We start from the raw sequence: 22,679 nt of genomic DNA on the forward strand, positions 1-22,679 counted from the left end.
TCGGCTCACTGCAACCTCCACCGCCCGGGTTCAAGAGATTCTCCTGTCTCAGCCTCCCCAGTAGCTGGGATTACAGATGCCCATCACCACACATAGCTAATTTTTGTATTTTTAATGGAAACGTGGTTTTACCATGTTGGCCAGGTTGGTCTTGAACTCCCAACCTCAGGTAATCCTCCCACCTAGGCCTCCTAAAGTGCTGGAATTACAGGCACGAGCCACCGTGCCTGGCCAACAACATTTAACTTTAAGGCATTGTCATGAAGTAGGTGGCAACGTCTTAACCATATGCATGTTGTCAGGCCGAGGGCCCCTTCCAGCATTGTCAAGGGGAGTGCTAACCTTCTCTCCTTTCATATGACACAGAAATCAGAATTTTCACAACTCATTAATCATAATACCTAGAATAGTCTCCCCCAGCTAAACTGATGAAGAAATTAAATATAAGATGTAAATTAGTAATATCTGCAATGAAAGAGAGGAAATCATGAAAAATACTACAGAAATTAAAAATGATAATAGGAAAATATTATGAGCAATTCTATTCCAATACATTTTTAAAATTATATAAAGTGGAAAAATTTCTTAAAGAACACTAATTTAAAAAACTAACCTAGGAAGAAATAGAAACAAAATAGACTTCTGTCAATTAAAAAAATCATATTCCTAATTAAAAACCTTCTGAAAAAGAAAACTCCTGGCCCAGATGGCATCACTGGTGAATTCTATCCAACATTTAAGAAAGAAATAATTGCTATGCTACAAAAATTAGTTCAGAAAATAGAGGAGTAAGAAACACTTCTCAACTAATTTTATGAAGCCAGAATTACCCTCTATCAAAACTAGACCAAGGCTTTACAAAAACTAAGAAGTGTAGACAAATATGCTTCAAGGACACATACCACATATTACATACTTTAAAACTTACAAGCTAATTCAGTGTGTGCATGTGTCTGTATATATGTAGGTATATAAAATGCCATGTCATGGCTAAGGAAATGCAAAGATTTAGCAAGTAAATGCAAAGTTGATTTAGCAGTCAAAAATCAATCAGTGCAATTTACCATGTCAACAGAATTAAGAGAAAAGGCATATGGTCATCTCAATAGATGCAAAAAAGTAGTTGACACAATCCAATACCAATAGAAAGCAATAAAGGAATAAATGGAAAAATCACCACATAAGATGGATGCTGCAATAATAAAAGAAGATGGAAGGAAAAACAAAAAAAGAAAGAAAATGTAAGGTGAACCCAGGATAGTGAGGGGGTGAGAGCTATGAAAGGGATGCAGAGAAGATAAGGGAGATCCAGGAGTTGTGCAAGGAGCAAAGAAAAAGCAAAGAGAAAAAATATGAGAGTTTAGGAGAGACAATGAGGCAGGGAGAAGGGAGAAAGATGAAGACTAAGGGAATTAAAAAGGCATCCAAAGGATTTGAAGGCTCTGATCTGAATATCTAAAAGGACTTTTGTTTTTATTTCACATTATAGTATCTAGTGACCACTGCAATTAAAAAAAAAAAGCACAAGGCTAACTGGCCACACTTTCTAATATGCAATTTCCCAGGTGTCACTATCCTGATCAAACCTGTCCCGGAGCAGTGTTTCTCGAAGTATGGTCTTCACACACTTGCAGCAGAACCACTTTGACAACTATTGTTAATGGGTCAGATCCACCTGCTTCTGCCCCATCTCTCCTGACCTGTCCCGGAATCCCTGGGGTGGAATCTGATTATTTTAATGTTAATGTGTACCCCATGGAATCCTGATGCACATGAATGCCTAGAGAAGCAATTTAAACACATAAACACATGCAGAAAATACACAACAACAAATCACTCAATATGACCTCCTTCAAGGGTTTCTGCAATCCAAGTGAAATGTACCATTTGATCTGTATGCTGCAGACAGATTCTACAGGGAAGGTAAACTCCAATCCTTACTGCATGAACACACTGAATGCCTCAGGTGTCCTCCCATCTTCTAAGCTTAAGGCCCTTCCATCTCCTGCATAGATCTAGCCCCTAGTGAGCATTTCTGTCCTGATCTCCTGTGGTACTCATTGCCTGTGTTCTTCCTCCAATCCCCTCATAAAGTAGGACCCAGGTGTGGTTGTAGGGTTGTTTGTGTTGCTTTGCTCTCTCCTGACCTGTTTGGAGGCTTCTGCAGCCCTGAAGTTAGCTGTGTTGTTCTGCATTTGCTCACCTCCTCTCATAACGTTGGGACCTGGGAACAGCTGATTGGTGCTGAGAGACAGCAGATCATTGGTATTCATTGTTAGCTGTTCTGTTTACAGAATCTTGGCTATAGGTCATTCAATTCACCAAGTCTCCCAGCCAAGCAAGACACTGGCATTTCTCTGAGTCCTCTCTCCTCTGCCCAAGTCACATAGCTCGTTAATGCTACATATTTTGCAAATCAATCCTCCACATCCATCTCCATACAGTTGCCTTTATTTAGCTCTCATTACTTATCATCAGGAGAGAAAATTCCACCTATTCTTTCAGCTTTCCCTTCCTCCAACGTCTTCTTCACCAATCCTGTCTGCACAACTGCTACAAAAGGAATCTTTTGAAAACATTCCTATGGTCATCTCACTCCCTTGCTCACAGTGCAGTAAACACTCCACTTATCTGTGTATGTAGCCGGAGGATCCCTGCCTGATGTGGAGCTTCTTTTTATCCTGACTCCACACCTCCGGGTCATGTGCCATGTAGCAATATGGCATCAGGAGCTCAGTTTCAGGAAAAGAAATAAAAAATAAGACCTGAGTTTGAGTCCCACCTCCATTACTTATTAACTATTTGACTTGAACACATTATTTAATTCTCAAAGCCTCAATTTATCATATATTAAGCAGGCAGAGTAATAGTACTTGTGTCATAAAGTGATTTCAATGAGTAATTGAAATTGTGCTTGAAAAGTGCTCAACCTAGCCCAGGCATATAGTAAATGCTGAATAAATACGAGTTTTTATTATTATCTCATGCTGTTGTGTCTTCATGCAATTCCTTCTGCTTAGAATGTCCTTCCTATCCTTGCTCATCTAGAAAACTCCCACTCTTTGTTTCTATTCAACTACTATCTGTTCAACTCTTGCCTTCTCTGAGCAGCCTAGTGATCATTCCCACCATTTGGTATTTTAAATCCAGTTTTCTCAACCATTTAACCCCCTCCAGTGTAAGAATGCTAAAATATATGCCTTCCCTGATAAACAACAAGGGAAAGCCCCCCAGCCCCCATATTTATTTCTGTATCTGCAAAAAATAGGACAGTAATCCTGTGACTTTGCATTTTCAGTCAGTTGGCTGACAGAATGGATGAATGTCCTTGTCTGTCTGCCAAGGGTCATTCCCATCTCTTTGAATACATTTAAAGTAGCATTAAAACATACAAGATGTTCAGGGCAGAAGGAAATTAATCATTTCTTTCCTTCAAAATACAGCTTAATTGGAGGATTGGGTAAGCAGAGAAATAATAATCCAAGTGAATTTCTTTGTTCCCTGGGGAATGTTTCTTCATCCATACAGATCCCAGCCATCGCCCCCGCAGTGTGCCCCACACAGTAGAGTCATGCATTCGTCTTTATGTTGTGGTAATGATGCTGTTGCCTGAGGATACATGTGAAAGTGAGACTCATACTTCAATTGCAGATTGGAGGAAGCTGCTCTCCAGCTTGTGAAAGCTCTTCTAAAAGATTCTTCTTAATTGGAGCACAGAAAACTATGCTAAGCTTTTCTTATTGTAGGTTTCCTAATATGTTGGACCATGACAATTTTGGGAAACTTGTTTATCACCCAGTTTAGGGCAAAGCATTAGGTTAAAAGACCTATTGTTTGTGACTTGGTAGCATGGATTTCCCAGGCCTCTGCAAGCAGGCAACCCTTTGAAAACAGTTTTTGTCTATTGCCACACTGCAATCACTTGCTTCATTGTTGAAATTCAGTTTGAGAAGAAAAAAAAAAACGAAAGAAAGAATGAAAAGAAAAGGAATTGTCATCTGCAGCTGCAAACTCCAAAATCTTCTGGGGCTCGACACATTGGAATTGCTGAAGCCATTAGAAGGATCTTTTTTCATTGTGATTGGAATTTTTCACCTCCAGTTCACTTCTCAAGTCTGCTCGGATCCATGAGGATTATGCTTTGTGTTATCTAAACCATATCCTAGAATCTATGATTTTTAGCCTTGAAGCAGATTTTTTTTTGACAAGTCCAGCACAAGTTTATCACATTACTCTACTGATCTCTTCTTTATAACAGTTTTTCATATTTTAGCAAATAACTGGATTTCATATGTATTTTGAAGGCTAATAACTGATATCTCAGCAAAATAAGAATTAGCCAAAATATTTTAATTGCACACCAGATCCTTCTCCTCGCTGTCATGCTAATTGTAGATTTTCCTAATTGAGAATCTGTGGGTGGGTATCTGCCCCGGAAGCCTCCTACGTGTCAAGACATCTGGTTCACTAACCATCACGCTGCCTTTCAGTGGCAACCAACTGCAAACACCACTTCTCCCTGGGACCTACGGCTGCGAGGCAGGCTTGCTTAGATCTGAAGCTGGCTGACTGCGATGTGGGGGAAATGGGCAAAGAAGAGTGCCAGGCTGCTGGCTTTTATGTCTGCAGAAGAGTTTGGCTGTGGCAGGGTAGCCCTTCTAAGCACACAGCCTCCGAGTTACGTCATCCCACTACTATTTTTTTGAATAATAATTTTCAAAAAGAACATGCTTTGTTGCATGGAATATGCCTGTCAAGTTCAAGAAAAACTGTGTTTGAATAAAAGTGTTCAAAGGCAAACAATCAGTCCTCTCCTGTCCTTACCATTGTGTAAAGAGGGTGCCAGACTGGGCCACAGACCACAAAACATACTAGGATGACATTCAGGGAAAAGAAATCAATGTTATTTAACTAAAATATATTGTCTTGTTTGAGTTAAAAATATAATTTTAAATTCAGATGAAACTGTACTTATTTCACATTGCTCGACCTACATGACATTGTACAAGTAATTTAATCTCCTTCCCGGTCACTTCTCCCACATGCAAATGGGAATGACTTGTCTGTTTCAAAGCCATTAGATGGAGAGAGGAGAGAAGGAAAATCTACCTTGTGTCTGACATGCAGCAGTTCCCAAAGAATGGAGCTTTCTCCTGCATTTTGCAGAACTTTTACCTGAATGAATAATGAGATCCCTGTCACTTAAAAGTAATGTAAAGAACAAATGGCTTAGGTTAGATTTCTCTGAAACAGCCTAAAGCACACCAGGGCAGAGATTATAGGAAAGTTGAAAATAATGTATTCAACACTGATACAATCAATGTTTTCCACCCTCGGTTGGTCATCAAATGCAGCAATTAATGCTTATTGTTGAAGATAATCCTGAAAAATAATTTAGACAGAAATAACAGAGATATACCAGGATAGAGCTACAGAAACTTAGTCACAAAACCAAACAAACAGATATGCCACCATGTAAGCCTAACACCCTCATAGAATTTAAAGTCTTACTAGCAAGTTTGCAAAATTCTTCAGTGAAACTACTATTTTCCTGATCTCTGTATTTCACGCAACTGCTTGGTTCAACTTTGTGAAGAGAAATTTAAGCAACAGATCACAGGATTGGAGAGATGACCCATGGAAGCTGACAGTAAACCCAACAAGTGCTTTGGTTTCACGGACACTGTAACACATACTTTGCATCTTCTGGTTCCGATTTTGACATCAAGTTCCACACAGTTGCATTTTTCCTTGCCAACCCCCTACCTCCCTCCAAATAAACAGTGCCCCTCAACAGATGAATAAAAAATTGTGAACAATACTAGTCAACCATTAAAATGAACAAAGTAGCACTGTGTGAATCAACACCAAAATGTCAAAAACACATTGCTCTAGAAAAAAAGACAGTGGAAGAAAATATGTATGCAATGTGATATCATTTATAAAAAGTTTTCAAATCTAAAAACTGTTTAAAATTTTCTCGCGATAACTAGAAACGATTTTAAACACTTGCGTAAGTGTAAGAACACCAAATGCATGCTAATGATTATCTTCATGAGAGATCAGGGGAGAAGGATTTCGTGCAGTACACAGGGGACACACCAGCTGTGTCATAACTTCCCCCAAAGTCCTCTGCAGCAAACATAACATGGCACGGATTGGAATTTGATAAAGTTGGGAGTGGTACCTAGATACTCACTATTTTAGTCTCTATTTGTTTTTTGTTGTTGTTTTTGAGAGGGAGTCTCACTCTGTCGCCCAGGCTGGAATGCAATGGCGCGATCTTGGCTCTCTGCAACCTCTGCCTCCCAGGTTCTAGTAATTCTCCTGCCTCAGCCTCCTGAGTAGCTGAGATTATAGGCATGTGCCACCACACCTGGCTAATTTTTGTAGTTTTAGTAGAAACGGGGTTTCACCATGTTAGTCAGGCTGGTCTCGAACTCGTGACCTCATGATCTGCCCGCCTCAGCCTACCAAAATGTTGGAATTATATGCATGAGCCATTGTGCCTGGCCTTACTCTCTATTCTTACAAAATGTTTATAATGTTTTATAAACCAAGAAAAAAACACAAATAATGTAGTTTTAACACATTGTAAATGGAAGTTTTACTTTCAACTGCTACAAGAAACGTGTAAAACTCCTTTCTAGTCCAACCTTCTTGCCGCTGCCTGCCCTGCACGGTGATGATGAAACTCTGTGCACCGAATTGATTTGGAGGCTGCCCCTCGCCTCCAGAGAGCACGTTATCCCCTCAGGAGAAACTGGGTAAATGTTTTTGTTGGATTCAAAGCTCTATTTTAGGCCGGGCACAGTGGCTCACACCTATAATCCCAGAACTTTGGGAGGCCGAGGCAGACGGATCACAAGGTCAGGAGATCGAAACCATCCTGCTAACGCGGTGAAACCTGTCTCTACTAAAAAATACAAAAAATTAGCTGGACGTGGCGGGCGCCTGTAGTCCCAGCTACTCAGGAGGCTGAGGCACGAGAACGGCGTGAACCCGGGAGGCGGAGCTTGCAGTGAGGCGAGATCGCGCCACTGCACTCCAGCCTGGGTGACGGATCGAGACTCCGTCTCAAAAAAAAAAAAAAAGCTCTATTTTAGCATGACATTATGATCTAGCTCAAATCTCCTCTTTGAATATAGAGTCCTGCCAATTGTCAACATCTGTGACCTGCTCAGTCTCATGGAGCTCCTCCCTCATCTTTGACACCTCTCTGCCTTGTCCTGAAATCCCCACTGGTAAATTTCTCTACCAGTTGAGCACCTATCAATGACAAAACGGTGTACATGCATCCCTTTTGAAAAGACCAGGCCAGTGGATCCTTCCTTCTCCGGGTGCCCTTAGTTGAAGGAACATTTATAGAGCACTTAGTACAGTGTGCACGGGGTGTCCGGTTGCGCGCCAGTGTACTCTGCTGCTTTCCAAGCTGTGAGATCGCCATGGGCAGTCCCCTTATTCATGCATTTAGTCCCATGCTGGCCATATTAAGAGGTGATTATAAAATGCTGAACAAAGTAATGTTTACTTGTGATATTGCTCATGTTTTGATGACAAAAAAGTGATAATTCTAGAGATTCACCAACATGGCTCAGTTAAAAAAAGAAAAGGAACGCATGTGCTAGAAAGCATTACAGCACTCAGAATGACAGCCAACACGTGATGAGTGCTGTAGAAGTGATGGTACTATTGGCTCATGAGCACTACATTGTTGTATGTGTAAATCTGGTTTGGGAGTGCCTCCCGAGGGCCTTGCAAAGCTTGAGAAGCCCCTGCTCTTTGGCACAGTGCCTGAATACCAGCTGACATGTCAGCGGCTGTGTGTGGAGCACAGTGATTCAGAGAGCAGCTTTGGTGGCAAAGCTGGGTGATGCTGGGACGTGGCTGATCTTCCCTGCAGTTCAGCTTTGATGGCCCCAGCTGTGATGGCACCTTGAAGAGTTATTTTGAAGAAGAATGAAACAATGCAGGTATAGCCCCTAGCATGGCAGCATCGCTCATAAGTGTGGGACAAATTGGCCAGGCCCCAGCTCAGTGGAATTCCACCAGGCATGTTGGCTGAGAGTGAAGAGAATAACGTAGCAGCAGTGCTTAGCTCCTGTGGACTAGTGTATATTTCTTTTATTCTTTTTTTTTTTTTTTTGAAACAGAGTTTCGCTTTTGCTGCCCAGGCTGGAATGTAATGGCGCGATCTTGGTTCACCAAAACCTCCGCCTCCCAGGTTCAAGCAATTCTCCTGCCTCAGCCTCCCAATTAGCTGAGATTATAGGCATGTGCCACCACGCCTGGCTAATTGTGTCTTTTCAGTAGAGTCGGGATTTCTCCATATTGGTCAGGCTGGACCCAAACTCCCAGCCTCAGGTGATCCACCTGCTTCAATCTCCCAAAGTGCTGGGATTACAGGCGTGAGCCACCGCACCTTGTCGACTAGAGTATATTTCTCACTATTTGAAGAGAACTGTGGCTTGGTGGAACAGCCTTGGGCTTAGATTTAAGGGTCTGGGTTGAAACTTTGGCTGCAACACAAATGTTGAGCGTTTTGTGGACTCACTTAAACTCTTTTAGCCCCAGTTTCTCTAATTGTCAAACGAGTATCGTAAGACCTATTTCTCAGAGTGACCCTGAAGCCTAGAGGAGATGGTGTATGTGAAAGCACCCAGAGTGCGCCAATGAATGTGTTAGAGTTGACACGTCACATTAGAGTAGACTTTTTTTTTTTTTAATCACTGTTACTACAGACCAGAGAGTAGTTATCTATTAGCTGTGTATTTTCTGGCACAGCACTGAGCTAGGAACTGATGAAGCAGAGGTCAACCAAACAGATATGCTCCCTGTTTGGCTGACTTTTCATCTATGTAATAACTTTTAATGACTCCTTAAAATAAATAAAGATAAATGCTCACTCTTATATGGTAAAGAAACTGAGGTCTAACAACTTTAAGCCAAACACAAACAATATTTTGGCACGTCATGAAGTCTATCAAAGTACCTTGACTATAACATGTATAGAATTAAAGAGGCATCAAAATATGCATGAAGAATTCTGAGGCAGAAAGAAAAGTTGTTGGCAGTGGGGGGTTTTCCAAAGAGAAATGAGCAGCAGTCTCCCATGGGCCACACCCTGTCTCTCAGCCATCTTTTATTTACTGACCACGGACTCTGGCGGGGGGACATGTGTCTTCTCTTTAACCTCAATGAGAGAATGCTGGCGATGGCCCCAAGCAAAGGGGATCCTGACCATCCTGGGACAAGAGTCGTATGTGCTTCTCCTCCACCACCCCAAGCTGATGCCTCATTCTCCAGACCAGCCTCCTCTCTACACCCCTGTACCCTACGAATGCTTGACTGGCTAAGAGGATGGGTGGGCATTTAGCAGATGAAGTTAGGGCTGCTCAGTATACTTGGACTTTGGCCAGTGCTTTGAGATTGAGGTGAGCGTAGAAAAGTGTTAGCTGGAAGACTGCTGCAATTCTAAGTTGGGAGAGCACAGGGCAGTGCACTCTCTTTCTTCTGAACTTGTAGCTGAAAGAAGCTCGCTGCTGCCACACACCTGTGACTTTGTGTGAGATGTGAGCTGCCGGTCCCAGGGAGCCCCTCAGAGCTGGTGAGAGCAGAGGCACCCTGCACCCTCGCAAAGTTCTCCACAGTTCGGCTGCACCTGGGACTGTGTAGGTGTGTTTTTCTCCTCTTGTTGATTTGGTTACCGAAAAGAGCTTTTGATGGAGACCACATCCTTTTACTGAGTATCAAGAAAGTTTATTAAAAGTAGCTCAGAGAACACAATAAAACCCCCAACTATCTGATTCAGTAGTGCTCGCCTGACTTTCCTTTCTCTGTCACCAAGTTATAAACACACCTTCTGTAATCAGCTGTACTTTCCATCTTGAAAGGATATTTCACAAAGGGAGATAAGATAAACGGGTAATGGCAGATGATACATCAGAATGTATATTGGATTCTTTTTACAAGATATGGTAAATTCTCATTCAAAGTATACGAAAGCATGTATTGCTGAGTTACAGATGCTGAGATGCTTTACCTCATTCTGTGATGACAGCCAGGAATGTGTCTAAGGTGGCACACAACTTTCAAAGAGTCCCTTCCCTTCCATGCAAATGTTATTGCCGAGAGTGTCTGCAGCCTGCACGAACTGGCATGTACTGCCAACAGGTACAGGAGCATTCTAAGCAGAGGGAAGAGCATGTGCAAGGACAGAAAGGAGTGCCCAGTGTGGGGACTCTACAGCTGAGAGGTTACACACACTTACTTCTCATTTTAGGCTTACAACAGTCAAGGGAGGTTGTAAGGGATATGTAGGCAATGTAGTTTAAGAGGTCAAGGATCAGAAAAATCACACGTTGCAAAAGCCACTGCTTGAAAGGCAAAGAGAACAGGAACTCATAGCCTGGGCACTTACTAGCCATGAGGCATTGAGTAAGTGATCAGCCTCAATTTCTCTGTTTTTAGAATGGGCATCAGGATGCCCACTTCATAAGACTTGCTTTAAAGATGACATTAGGAAAAAAATGTAAATCCTAACATCATGTAACAGGTGCTCAAAAAGTGTCTTTTTTCTTCTCTTTTCCTGCTTCCTTTTTACCTTCCTTTCACGTTCCAGTCCTGTCTCCACCATCCACCATTCTTGGGGCTGTTTCTTCCCTTTTTGCTTTGCCAGGAAGCCCTTGTGGAGCCCATTTTGAAAGCAGTGAAATTGCTCCTGGCCCTGGGGCCTCATCTGAGCTTCTCCCTTTGGCACCCAGGCTGCTCTGCCTCCAAGCCTCCAGCATGTGCTTCCCTGGGGCAGGCTCTGAATTGTACATTTTTATTGTTTCTCAACTTGGTGCTTAACGGAGGTTTAACAAATGTTTGCTGCTGCTGATGAAATAGTCTTTTTCAAGCCAGAATTACAGAACAATTACAGTGTCAGAGGGAAGGTTGGCTGCCATTTATGTGATGGTTAATTGTTAATAGAGCCACCAAAAGAGGACAGTTCACTGCTCTGAAGCCAGAAGTGAAGAAAAGGCTCAACATCAGAAATATTTCTCCTTTTTAATCAATCGTTTTTAAAGAGAAAGACTTTTGGAATACATTGTTTTTTGACATGAGCTAAGACATTAAATACACATGGCTGAGTCACTGAAAATTAATAAAGAGCAGACATGGGCAGAGATACAGATTATATTTGTAAATTACTGAGTTTACGTTCAGCATGTTGCCTTCCAGGTATGATCTCACATAATCATTAATCTTCAGATGTTCTGCAAAAGAGACATGCTACTGACTGAATGTCAGCATCCTCTCAAAATTCATAGGTTGAAGCCTTAATCCCTAATGTGATGGTCTTAGGAGGTGGGGCCTGAGAGTGGTGATCAGACCCTGAGTTTGCAGTCCTCATGAATGAGACTAGTGTCCTCAAAAAGAAGCACAACAGAGATGAGCTCTCCACCAAGGAGGACACAGCAAGAAGGTGGCCTTCTGTAAACCAGGATGAGGCCTCACCAGAACCCAACAAGGCTGGCACCCTGACTCCAGACTTCTAGCCTCTAGAACTAGGAGAGGTAAATGTTCTTGAAGCCATCTCATCTGTGGTGTTTGTTACAGCAGTTCATGCTAGCAAGACAAGACATTATTTCATAAATCCAATGAAAGCTTATGCCAAGGTGATACCAGCTGCTACACAATCATGAATTACAAGGAGTTAAATAGCCTAAAAATGAAAGTTTCATTGTATTATCATGGTTTTGTCCTACTGTTAGAGTAAAAACCCCCAAGTCCCTGTTACTTAGGAAGCTATGTCAGGTGTATCGCTTGAGCCCAGGAGTTTGAGTTCAGCCTGGGTGATACAGCAAGAAAAAGAAGTAATCCCCAAAGTTCAGAGGCTGAAACAACAAAGGTTTACCTTTTGCAAAGGTTATACGTTGGCTGAGGTCGGCTGCTGCTCTGCCAGCTAATTTTCTTTCCAAGACCCTGGCTGAAGGAGCAGTTCTTATCTAGGATATGCCCGTCCCCTGGCAGAGGGAAAATGGCATGGCCAGACCACTTGATGGCTATCACAGCTTCTACATGGCTCTAGACACTTTTGCACATTTATCTAGTTGAAGCATGCCCTGTGGCTGAGCCCATGCGAACAGGATGGGGAAGAACCTTCTTCCCATGGGGAAAGTGTGGTGGGGAGGTCACTGTAAACCACAAAGCAGTGGACAGTTATGATGATTTCACAGAGATGGTGAGTAAAACACTGGAAACATATTGAACCTTATGGTGATGTTAGAAGTAATAACATCTCCTTTCACATGGCATTCAGCTCTACACATGATGACTTTCTCGCTCCTCTCTGTTGTATGTGCCCCAAGAAGACCAGCAAAGAGGATTTTGCTTCTTCGTTTATTTATCCATTTATTTTTAAGACAGGGTCTTCTTTCTTCTGTCATCCAGGCTGGGGTACAGTGGTACAATTATGTTTCACTACAGCCTCAACCTCCTGGGCTCAAGCAGTCTGCCCACCTCAGCCTCCTGCATTGCTGGGACTACAGGTGCCCACCAACATGCACACTAGTTTTTTGTTTGATTTCGTTTGGTTTGGTTTTTTGGGGGGTTTTTTGTTTTTGTGTGTGTGTGTGTGTGTGTGTGTGTGTGTTTTTTTTGGTAGAAATGGGGTTTTACTATGTGGCCTAGGCTGATCTTAAACTTCTGGCCTCAAGCAGTCCTCCCACCTCGGCCTCCCAAAATGTCGAGATTATTGGTATGAGCCATTGTGCCCAGCCTAAGATGCTTTTAACAATTTTCATGGAAATGTTGTGGAAAGCCTGAATGAAAGTATTGGCATAGTACAGATGAGAGAAGGATAGATTTGAAAAATCCATAAGAGCCATAATGATTGAACATAGTTTATAGTGATGAAATTGGTAGAACCCCCCAAAAGAAGTAGAAGATGTCACCACGGTTTTGGAATTGTTCACTAGCCATTGGACACAGAAGCCTTCGTGGGAGTGGGAGTAACAGAGATTCCACATTAGTGCAGCCAGCTGGTAAATAGTTCTTTACAGGTTTCTTTACTGATTTCTGACCAGCATCTCTGTTTACCTGTCTTCCCACAGGAATGGAAGATTTCAATAAAGATAGAGTTGGCAGTCACTTTGAAATCCACATTCTCAAATTCTTCATTCAGGACAGAGTGACCATTAACGGACACAGTAGGTGGGGAGGCTCCGAGCTCTCACCATGACACAGACACACGTGGACCTCAAGGTTTACTCCAGCAAGTTTGGTGCCAACTCACAGTAGTTTAACAGCTGCATGGAAAATGGCAGCTCTCTTCTTAGAGAACTATGTTTCAAGCTCACCAGAGATACTAGTGTCTCAAAGTTAAAATGGGGGGCAGAAATTTGGAGTTTTAAATGGTATGGAAGGTGGTCTTCAAAATTTACTTCCAAAAACAATTTAACTTGGCTCAAGAAACAACAATATGATAGTGTAGGTTAGAACTGCAGTCAAGGTTTAAGATGGTAGTTTTTTTCCTTTTTTTACCCCCTAATTTTTTCCTTTAATTATAATTTGCTAAGATTTCTTATAAGAATGAAACCTGTTAGGATCTAAGAATTTGCTCCAGTAAAAGCCACGTTTTAAATTAATTTCCCTAGAGGAAAGAAGGTCTCTGCATGGGTTATATAAGCCACAGAGGTTAGGATGTGTGAAGGTATTTTAAAACTCCAGAGCTAAAAAAAAATCTTGGGGAAAAAAGAGGGGTGGAGGGCGGCAATGATTTCAATTCCTTCCAGAACAGCAGGAAGGCAAAATCCTACCTAATGGGATTAGATATGGTTTTACAAAACTAAGCGGTGGACTGAAGTTTTTCCAAAAGCTATCAGAAATGGGTAGTTTACTTTAAAAAATATCTGTCAAGGTCTCCTACATTGGATAGGGCTCTGCGTTAGGTGCTATGGGGGATTACAAAGATTAAGGTCGATGTTCTGCCCTCAAGAGGGAAATAATTTAGTTCAGAAGACAAAGCATGTAAAACTAAAGATCTTCGTATCTCGTAGAAGTAGCTAAGTCTCAAGAGCTATTTCTAGGGCTTGCACATTCATTTATTTGTTCATTCCTTGAATATTTTAGGACACCTGCCAGGTCCAAGGCTACACTCAACACCGCTACACTGGGATGCAGCATAGATAAGTGGGACTCCTGCTCTTACTTGAGAGCACGTGGTAGTACTTGGAGATAACTGTCAATACAGAGGCATATGTGATATAGTCGTCGTGACCACTGACTTAGATTTCCTAGGGTTTACCTTGTTTATAAAATTAAGATTATTTTACTCACTTCAAAGAGCTTGTCTAATGATACAATAAGATTGCCTACCTGAAATTCAGGCACATTCAAAGGCCCAGGCCGTACTGAAAATGGCCATATGTTACAGGAGTCTGGAGGAGACAGCAACCCTCCCTTCCTATTGGGTCAAAATAAAGCACCAGGAAAAGAAAAAGAGCATCACAAAAACAGATGGGCTTGGAAGGCAGTTCTTCCCTTCAGCTCCGTGTAAAGTCCAATTTCATCTTTCAAAACCTGCCCTGCCTTGAGTGTTTCCTACACTGGGAAAATGTTTCTTCTGAGAATAGTCAATGTCCCCTCCGTTTTCCTTCTACTGTACGTGTCTATGGTAGCATTGATCATGCCCCGTTGCTAGACAGTTAAACTCCTTCCTGTCCTGTTTGCCTGTAATACTTGGGAGAGAAGAAACCATGCCTTTATATTCTTTGTGTATCTTTCTTCTAGTTCAACTTAGAGTAATACAATGTTTATTGAATAAATAATGAAGGAAGCAGCCCATCCCTGAGCCATTAGATACTTGAGGAAAGAAAGGCTCACAGGAGAAACAAACACATTTCTCATTCTGCTTCAGGAAATACATGCACACCCTTGGCACTGAGTAACACAGGCCCAGTCGAGGTCTATGGTAGATGTTCTCAAAAGAAAGTGTATATTAAATCAGGTGCTATCATAGTTAATTTGTCCTTATCATTGTCAGCATGTTAGTCTCACAAACAGAATGGATCAGGCCATCGTTTTTCTTGAAATCGTTTATATAGGATCACACACAAACTCCTTTTCATCTTTTTCAATATCTTTTCCACACTTACTGTGACTTATTCTCACCTGCTTTGCCTGAAGCTCCACCTATTATTTCTCCAGTCCCTGTGGTCTCCAAAACCCTTATATCCTTCCAAATGCAAAATTATGTCATAGGCAAGAACAGGCGTCTCTGCCCTCTCTGTCTTGTATGTTACCATTTGGTCTTCAAAATCCACTTCAAACAAAAGTCTTAAAATTTTATCCAAGTAGAATCAGCTTCAGATGCTAGAGCTTTTGCTTGTCGTGTATGACATTGCTTCTTTCAAAGCTAGTTGTATCAATTATGTTATCAATTCTATGAGAAAAACAACACCGACAACATGGCATTTGTTTTTTACTTATTTCAGTGACTAGTAAAATGCATGGCTCATCTTAGACATTCAAAAATGTTAGAAGAAAGAAATGAAAGAAGGATGAAAGAAAGAAGGGAGGAATAGAGAAAAATGGAGAGAAGAGAGGAAAGGGAAATCCATTTATAAAGGAAACGTGCCATGAATCTTTGATAATAACACACTCATTGGTGTAATTTTATTACACTACCTATTAGGTTCTGAACCCCTGCTGTGTGCCAGGCACTGTTCCAGAAATTTTGCAAGTATTATCCCATTCACTACACACATATCTCTTAAAATATTTGTAAGTTGAACATTTACATCTCCATATACTTTTCATAAAACTTAAGGACTCTGTCTAACTCACTGGCAGAGAAGTTTTGAGGACCGAATAATAAGTTGGTTACTATATGTCTTTTCATTTCTATCAGCTCCTGTATAGGTCTTTTACAGTTAAACTACATAACCGTTAAATAGATGTTGACTAAATGCTCAATATAAGCAACACTACATTGAGTCCCTGAGGGAGATAAGGAAATGGTCATATGTTTGTTAGGACTCAGTGTGGCCATGTGTTTTATTCTGAGGTTTCCAGAATAATGGTCCCAGCAGTGTGAGCAAGTCTACAAGGTTGCCACTCTCTAATTATATGTTTGCTCATTTAGCTAATTATTGCTGTGGTTACTTCAACCATTTCTGGAAGTGAAACTTCTTTCTAAAAAGTGCGAACATTTTAAAATTTTTATATATCAATTGAAGTGGTCCTCCATAAAACTTTTACCCACACCAAGTGGATAACAAGTTTCTGTACACTCACAAACCATTAGCATTTTCAAAGTTTAATGATAATGGTAAATTTATGATTAGCTTGAGATGATTATTTTCTAATCAGTGGCTAATGATTATAAGTCATCGTATTTTTATGCTTGTAAGTTGAAGAATATTTTAGTTTTTAAAAATTGACATATACTAGTTGTACATATCTGGGGGATACATGCTACAGTGGAATAGCTATCTGAATACGATGTGTAATGACCAAATCGGGGTGATTGGGGTAGTCATTACTTCAAACATTTACCTTTTCTTTGTGTTGGGACTATTCCAATTTTTCTATTCTGGAGGTTTTGAAATGCACAATAAATTATTGTTAACTATAGTCACCCTACTGTACTATTGATACTAGAACGTATTCCTTCTATCTAACTATATTTTGTACACCTTAACCCACTTTTCTTAATTTCCCCCTCCACGCTACCCTTTCCACCTCTGGTAACCATCTTTCTACTCTCTACTTCCATGAGACCCATTTTTTAGCTCCTACATATGAGTGAGAGCATGCCATGATTGTCTTTCTTGCTTGGCTTATTTTGTTTACCCTAATGACTTTGAGTTCCATCCATGTTGTCACAAATGGCAGGATTTCATTGTTTTTAATCGCTGAATAATGTCCTGTTGTGTATATATACTCACTTTCTTTATCTATTCATTTGTTGAGGGACACTTAGGTTGGTTTCTTGTCTTGGCTATTGTGTAGTGTTGCAATAAATAGGACAGTGTTCATATCTTTTTGATATACTGATTTCCTCTTTTTTCTTTTTTGGATATATACCGAGGAGTGGGATTGCTATATTATATGGTAGTTCTATTTTTAGTTTTTTGAGGAACTTCTGCTCCGCTCAACATAGTGTCTGCACTTTCAACTTCCATTCACAGTGTATGAGCATTCCCCTTTCTCCATATTCTTGCCAACATTCGTTATTTTGTGTACTTCTTATAACAACCATTTTAACATGTGTGAGATAATATCTCATTGTGGTTTTTATTTGCATTTCCCTGATGATTAGAGGTGTTGAGCCTTTTTTCATATGCCTGTTGGTCATTTGTATGGGTGTGTGTGTTTTTTTAAAATGTCTATTCAGGTCTCTTGCCCATGTTAAAATCATTTTTGTGTGTGTGTGCTATTGAGTTGTTTGAGTTCCTTATATATTCTGGCAATTAATCTCTTGTCATATGAATAGTTTTTAATTATTTCCTCCCATTCCATACATTGTCTCTTCTATTTGTAGATTATTTCATTTGCTGTGCAGAAGCATTTTAGCTTGATGTAATCCTATTTATCTATTTGAAGAACTTTTTTTTATATCTGTTGAGCATTTGTATTTCTCATTGTGAATTATATTTGCATATGATTTGTCTATATTTATATTATTGTATTTCTGTTTTCCATCATACATTTTGGATTTTTTGATCGGCACTTTGCAATTTTGTTCACAGCTTGCTATTTAACTTTGTTTATAGTATTTTTGACATACAGATGAATTTTTAAAAATGTAATCAGTTCTATCACTCTGCATTTGGTGTTATGTTTACAAATGATAAATCAATTTAATTTTAGATTCAATGATAGAAAAAGCTACAGCAGGGAAGAATTATGAAATATTTTATTTTGAGATAAAATCTTTAACCATTTTCATATGTCAACCTGTGACAAGGTGTATTGATTTGAAGGTGCTTGTAAAAAGGTAAAATAGCGAGAAAGACCATACCGAACAACAAAGCTTATTCAAGGTTATGCCCTCAACTCCGGATTGAAAAGGCAATAAATCCAGTTACTCCAAATTTTCCTGACCCTTAACTGTACTTGGGCACTTTGCCCTTTGTCTGGGAAAACATCATCTTTGAGCACATTAAGATGGACATTTCCAAATAACTCAGTGTATTTCGATAAAATGCCTTCTGCCGGCAACTTCAACGATAGATCATGTGGAACTAGAAGTTTGGAAACTCAGCAGTAGTTTTGACTTTGTTTAACGTTAGACCTCAGATTATTTTATTTCTCAACAAAGAGGTAAAAACCTAAGAGTACCTGGCATCTGAATCTGTGGACTTTCCAAAATTTATATTTTAGATCATTTTAAATACACACAGAAAGCAACATACATTTTTTGTGGCCTGGGAGAATGAAGAGACTTGGTTATGGGCTATCCCTCAGCTTACCTCCACCCCTGCCACAGGACATTGCTCTGTGTGGAGTGTGTGGGTAGATGGAAGACAATGGTTTGGAGCCAGAATTATTTGAAACTTACTTCTGCTTCATGTGACTTTGGGAAGTTGCCTAAACTTTGCTTTGATCCTCTCTGTTAGCGGAAGCTAAGCTACTGCCGTGATAAGATTAACAGAAATGTCAGGTGCTGAGCAATTGGCAGATCCTAAGTAGATCCTGCACCTGGAGGTGTGGCCTTGTACAAACAAAAGGAACATGGTCCCCTGCTTACTCTGCCTTCTCAGCCCCAGGTTTAGACATATAAATCTAGTAAAATGATACCTATCTTGTAGGAATGCTTTGAGGAATAAATGACATATGTACATTTTTCACAAATCCCAAGTGGATTGTAAGTCCTACTATGCTATCCTACTGCATTGCCCTTAAGTAATTAGCTTTGTCACTCACCAAGACAACAATTTCACCCTTCTACTCTCTACTGTAACCTTCAGCAATTATTTGTACCCTCTTCACACCCAAGTAATAATCTCACTTCTCATTTCACTGATGAAGCTGAAATAATTAAATGAGAATAGTATCTTTTTTCTGACATTTAGAGTACCAGTGTACAGGCACTGCCCCCCATGTTTTTACTGTCCCACTTTTTACCATGGATTTTACCATGAATGACCTTTTCTTACCCCTATTGGAGACAACACTTACAAATTTTCACTAGATCTGATTCAAAAGTACCTCAAAGCTTTGCTTTTTTATTCCTCTCCCTCTCTTATCCAATCACTATTTCCTTCTCTTCTTCATCAGTATTTCCCTCTCTAATGGATATTCCCATCAACATTCTTAGTGCTAAGTGTGCACCCATGCACACAGACACACACAGACACACACACACACACACACACACACACACACACCCCTTACATTACCCAACACTTTTTCTAGCTAAGATGCCTTTGCAATTCTCTACGTACCTTTACAATGAAATTCCTGGAATGGGCTGTGTATAAACTCTCTGTATTTTCCACCTACACAGAAACCATCCTAGTAAAGGCTACAAGTGACTAATAGTCCAAGCTACTATCATGTCTGGGGCTGGACATAGGCAACAACTTCCTACAGGTCTCCATGATTTTATGCTTGTGCTTCTGAAGTCTGTACTCTAAAGAGCAGTAAATGATCTTTTCCTTTTTAAAAGTTCTGAATTTTGGTACAATATGCCTAACATAAAATTCACTATCTTAGCCTTTTAAGTGTGCAGTTTAGTTGCATTAAGTACATTCACATTGATGTACAACATCACTACCATACATCTCTCCTTTTTCACCACCCTGAACTGACACTGTGCAACCTTTGAACAACTCTCCGTTTTCTCTTCCCCCAGCTCTTGTCTACCTGTGTCTCTATGAAATTTACTATTCCAGGGACACCATGTAAGTGGAAACACAGTTTGTCTTTGTGTGACGGTTTTCCTGTTTTTTACTTAACACAATGTCCTCATTCCTGTCTCAGCACATGTCAGAATTTTCCTCTCTTGTAAGGCTAAATATTTCATTGTATGCAGATATGACATTTTCTTATCCATTAATTCACCAGTGGACACTAAGCTTCTTCCACCTTTTGACTATAGTGAGTCATGCTGCTATGAACATGTACAAATATCTCTTTGAGACATTCTTTTTCATTCTTTTGTGTATATATCCAGAAGTGGATTGCTGGATCATGTGGTAATTCTATTTTAATTTTTTTGAGAAATTGCTTTTTGTTTTCCATAGTAGCTGCATCATTTTACATTCCTACCAATAGTGCATAAATCCTTGTTCTGATTTCTTCACATCCTTGCCAACAGCCAATGATCTTTATAAGAGGGAATTAGATCAAAACACTTTCCTGCTAAAAATAATTCATATATATATATATGTATGCATGTTTGTCTGTTTTTCCTACAATGTACCACAAGGACTGATATGGTTTGGCTGTGTCCCCACCCAAATCTCACCTTGAATTGTAATAATCCCCACATGTCAAGGGTGGGGCCATGTGGAAATAATTGAATCATGGGGATGGTTTCCCTCATACTATTCTCGTGGTAGTGAGTAAGTCTCAGGAGATCTGGTGGTTTTATCAATGTCCTCCTGCACAAGCTCTCTTGCTTGCTGCCATGTAAGATGTGAGTTTGCTCCTCATTTGTCTTCCATCATGACTGTGAGGCCTCCCCAACCATGTGGAACTGTGAGTCCATTAAACCTCTTTCCTTTACAAATTACCCAGCCTTGGGTATGTCTTTATTAGCAGCATGAGAATGGACTAATACAAGAAACTATATGGTGTGACCATTGCTTACATCTCGACCCTGAATTCCATGCACTCCCTCCCTTTTCTTTTTTTAACATACTTGAGCCACGTTTGTCTTGTTCATCATCTTTAAACACCCTGTCTCCTGACTCACTATGCACTTGCTATAATCTCTGGGTGATGTCCTTTCCAAAAGTCTTCAATTCCTAAGATTTCAGGTAAAAGGTTTCACTTCTTTCTAAAATATTAGCCCTTACTCTTACAGTGTTTTATTTTCTTTTTGATAATATTCTAGTATCAGAAAATACTTATTTTATGAAAGATTCTGTATTGACTGACTTCATTAAAATGAATGCTTCATGAGAGGAGGAACATATTCTACCTAATACACCACTGTATTTTCTACTCTTAGAACAGTGCTTGGCCTAGAGTAGGCACTCAGTAAATACATGTTGTATGTTGAAAAATGCATGTAAGAAATTTACTTTCACCATGTCTTTAGGATGGTAAATAATACATTTTAAAGAAGAAGGAAATTATGATAATTATTCAAGCTCTTCACACCCTTCCATGTTTTTGGAAGACCAAGAGAATTGCAATTATGGTGAAAAATTGCCATGTCTCAACCTCTACTCTGAATTTACAGGAGAAATAAAGCCATGAAAACATAACATAAGAATAAATTTCACTGGAACTATGCAACTCTTATTCAGATTAATTGGAAGTAAGCATAGGATCTGAAATAGATGGGGGTTTACAACATTGAAAAACTTATAGTAGCTTTTGAATGGTCATTACCAAGGAAGACAGCCTCCAACTCAGCCATGGGCTGAAGCAGGTCTCTGTGTGGCCGGTTCTTCCTGGCAGCCCCAGGCCGATGTGCAGGCGGGCTACCAAATGAAGCCCAGCCAGGTGGAGACTGCCAAAGTGCAGGGTGTGTCCCAGGGAACAGCCTGGTAGCAGTGATGCCATAAATCACTTTGGGCCCATGCAGGTGCAGGTGAGGCAATTTGATTCTGATTGCTTTTTCTTTCTAATAATTAGCAAATAAAGTCATAAAATTAAGGAGCTGGAATAACCTGAAATACTAATGCAACATTAAGCAGTGACATGCTCCTGTCCTTGTCCTATCCCCTTTTTATATTCAAAATCAGCTCGACAACATCTTGTCCACACAAAAACCACAAAGGCAGTGCAAGAATACATCACACCAATTAAAGAGAGAGCCAAAGGAAGAGGGGAGAATCAGCTCGCCCTAGCTCATTAGCGAGGAACGATGAGCTGCACGAATCTGACAGGAGTCATTACCACTCCTGCCTGAGAGTCATTTTCATTAACTTTTCAATTTCTTATTTATATGGAAAAGTTAAGATGGTTCAGTGAAATAACAAAATTCCCCACCTTCATGCAGAACTTGATTTCTTAAAGCCTACTTGCTTCTCATTCAACGTTAGCTGCTATGCTGCATGTGCTTCAGCTGCTGGCAGAAGTTTCCAATGACCCTCTTGGCAGCTTCTCCATAGGCTGCTTGTCGCCCCATGATTCTAGCAGCAGTTCAACCGACCATGCTTTCTTTGAACTCCTACTAATATGCAAGTTCATTTGCCTGGGTATGTGGTATGCAAAGACCCCTAAGGCCCTTTGATGATCTTATACAGGGAAATCCTGGAGATAAACATGTGATATGTCAGAAAAAAACTAATAAATATACATCCGTGTGTTTTCTTCTGTTCTTTCTCAAATCTCTAATGGAGGTCTGTGTACTTGGTTACTGAGGCTCCTGTTGTAATGATAAAAATTTTCTTTCTAGCCTTCCCCTCATAACCAAAAACAAAAAGAAAAGAAAATGAAAAAGCTGATTAGACTGGGTTGATTTAAAATAAAATAAAGAGATGTTTATCTAAGTCATCATTGTAAGT

The 22,679-nt window shown here is 40.2% G+C and overlaps 1 non-coding gene across 1 annotated transcript; it reads right to left on the reverse strand.

The window, feature by feature from the left end:
- Positions 1-241: 241 nt before the first annotated feature.
- LOC114672035 (U6atac minor spliceosomal RNA) lies at positions 242-364 on the reverse strand. The gene has a single exon (XR_003722234.2). It is a non-coding gene; the product is annotated as a U6atac minor spliceosomal RNA (small nuclear RNA).
- Between the last annotated feature and the right edge of the window lie 22,315 nt (positions 365-22,679).

The sequence above is a fragment of the Macaca mulatta genome, chromosome 13, assembly GCF_049350105.2.
Source record: "Macaca mulatta isolate MMU2019108-1 chromosome 13, T2T-MMU8v2.0, whole genome shotgun sequence".
Lineage (NCBI taxonomy): Eukaryota > Metazoa > Chordata > Mammalia > Primates > Cercopithecidae > Macaca > Macaca mulatta.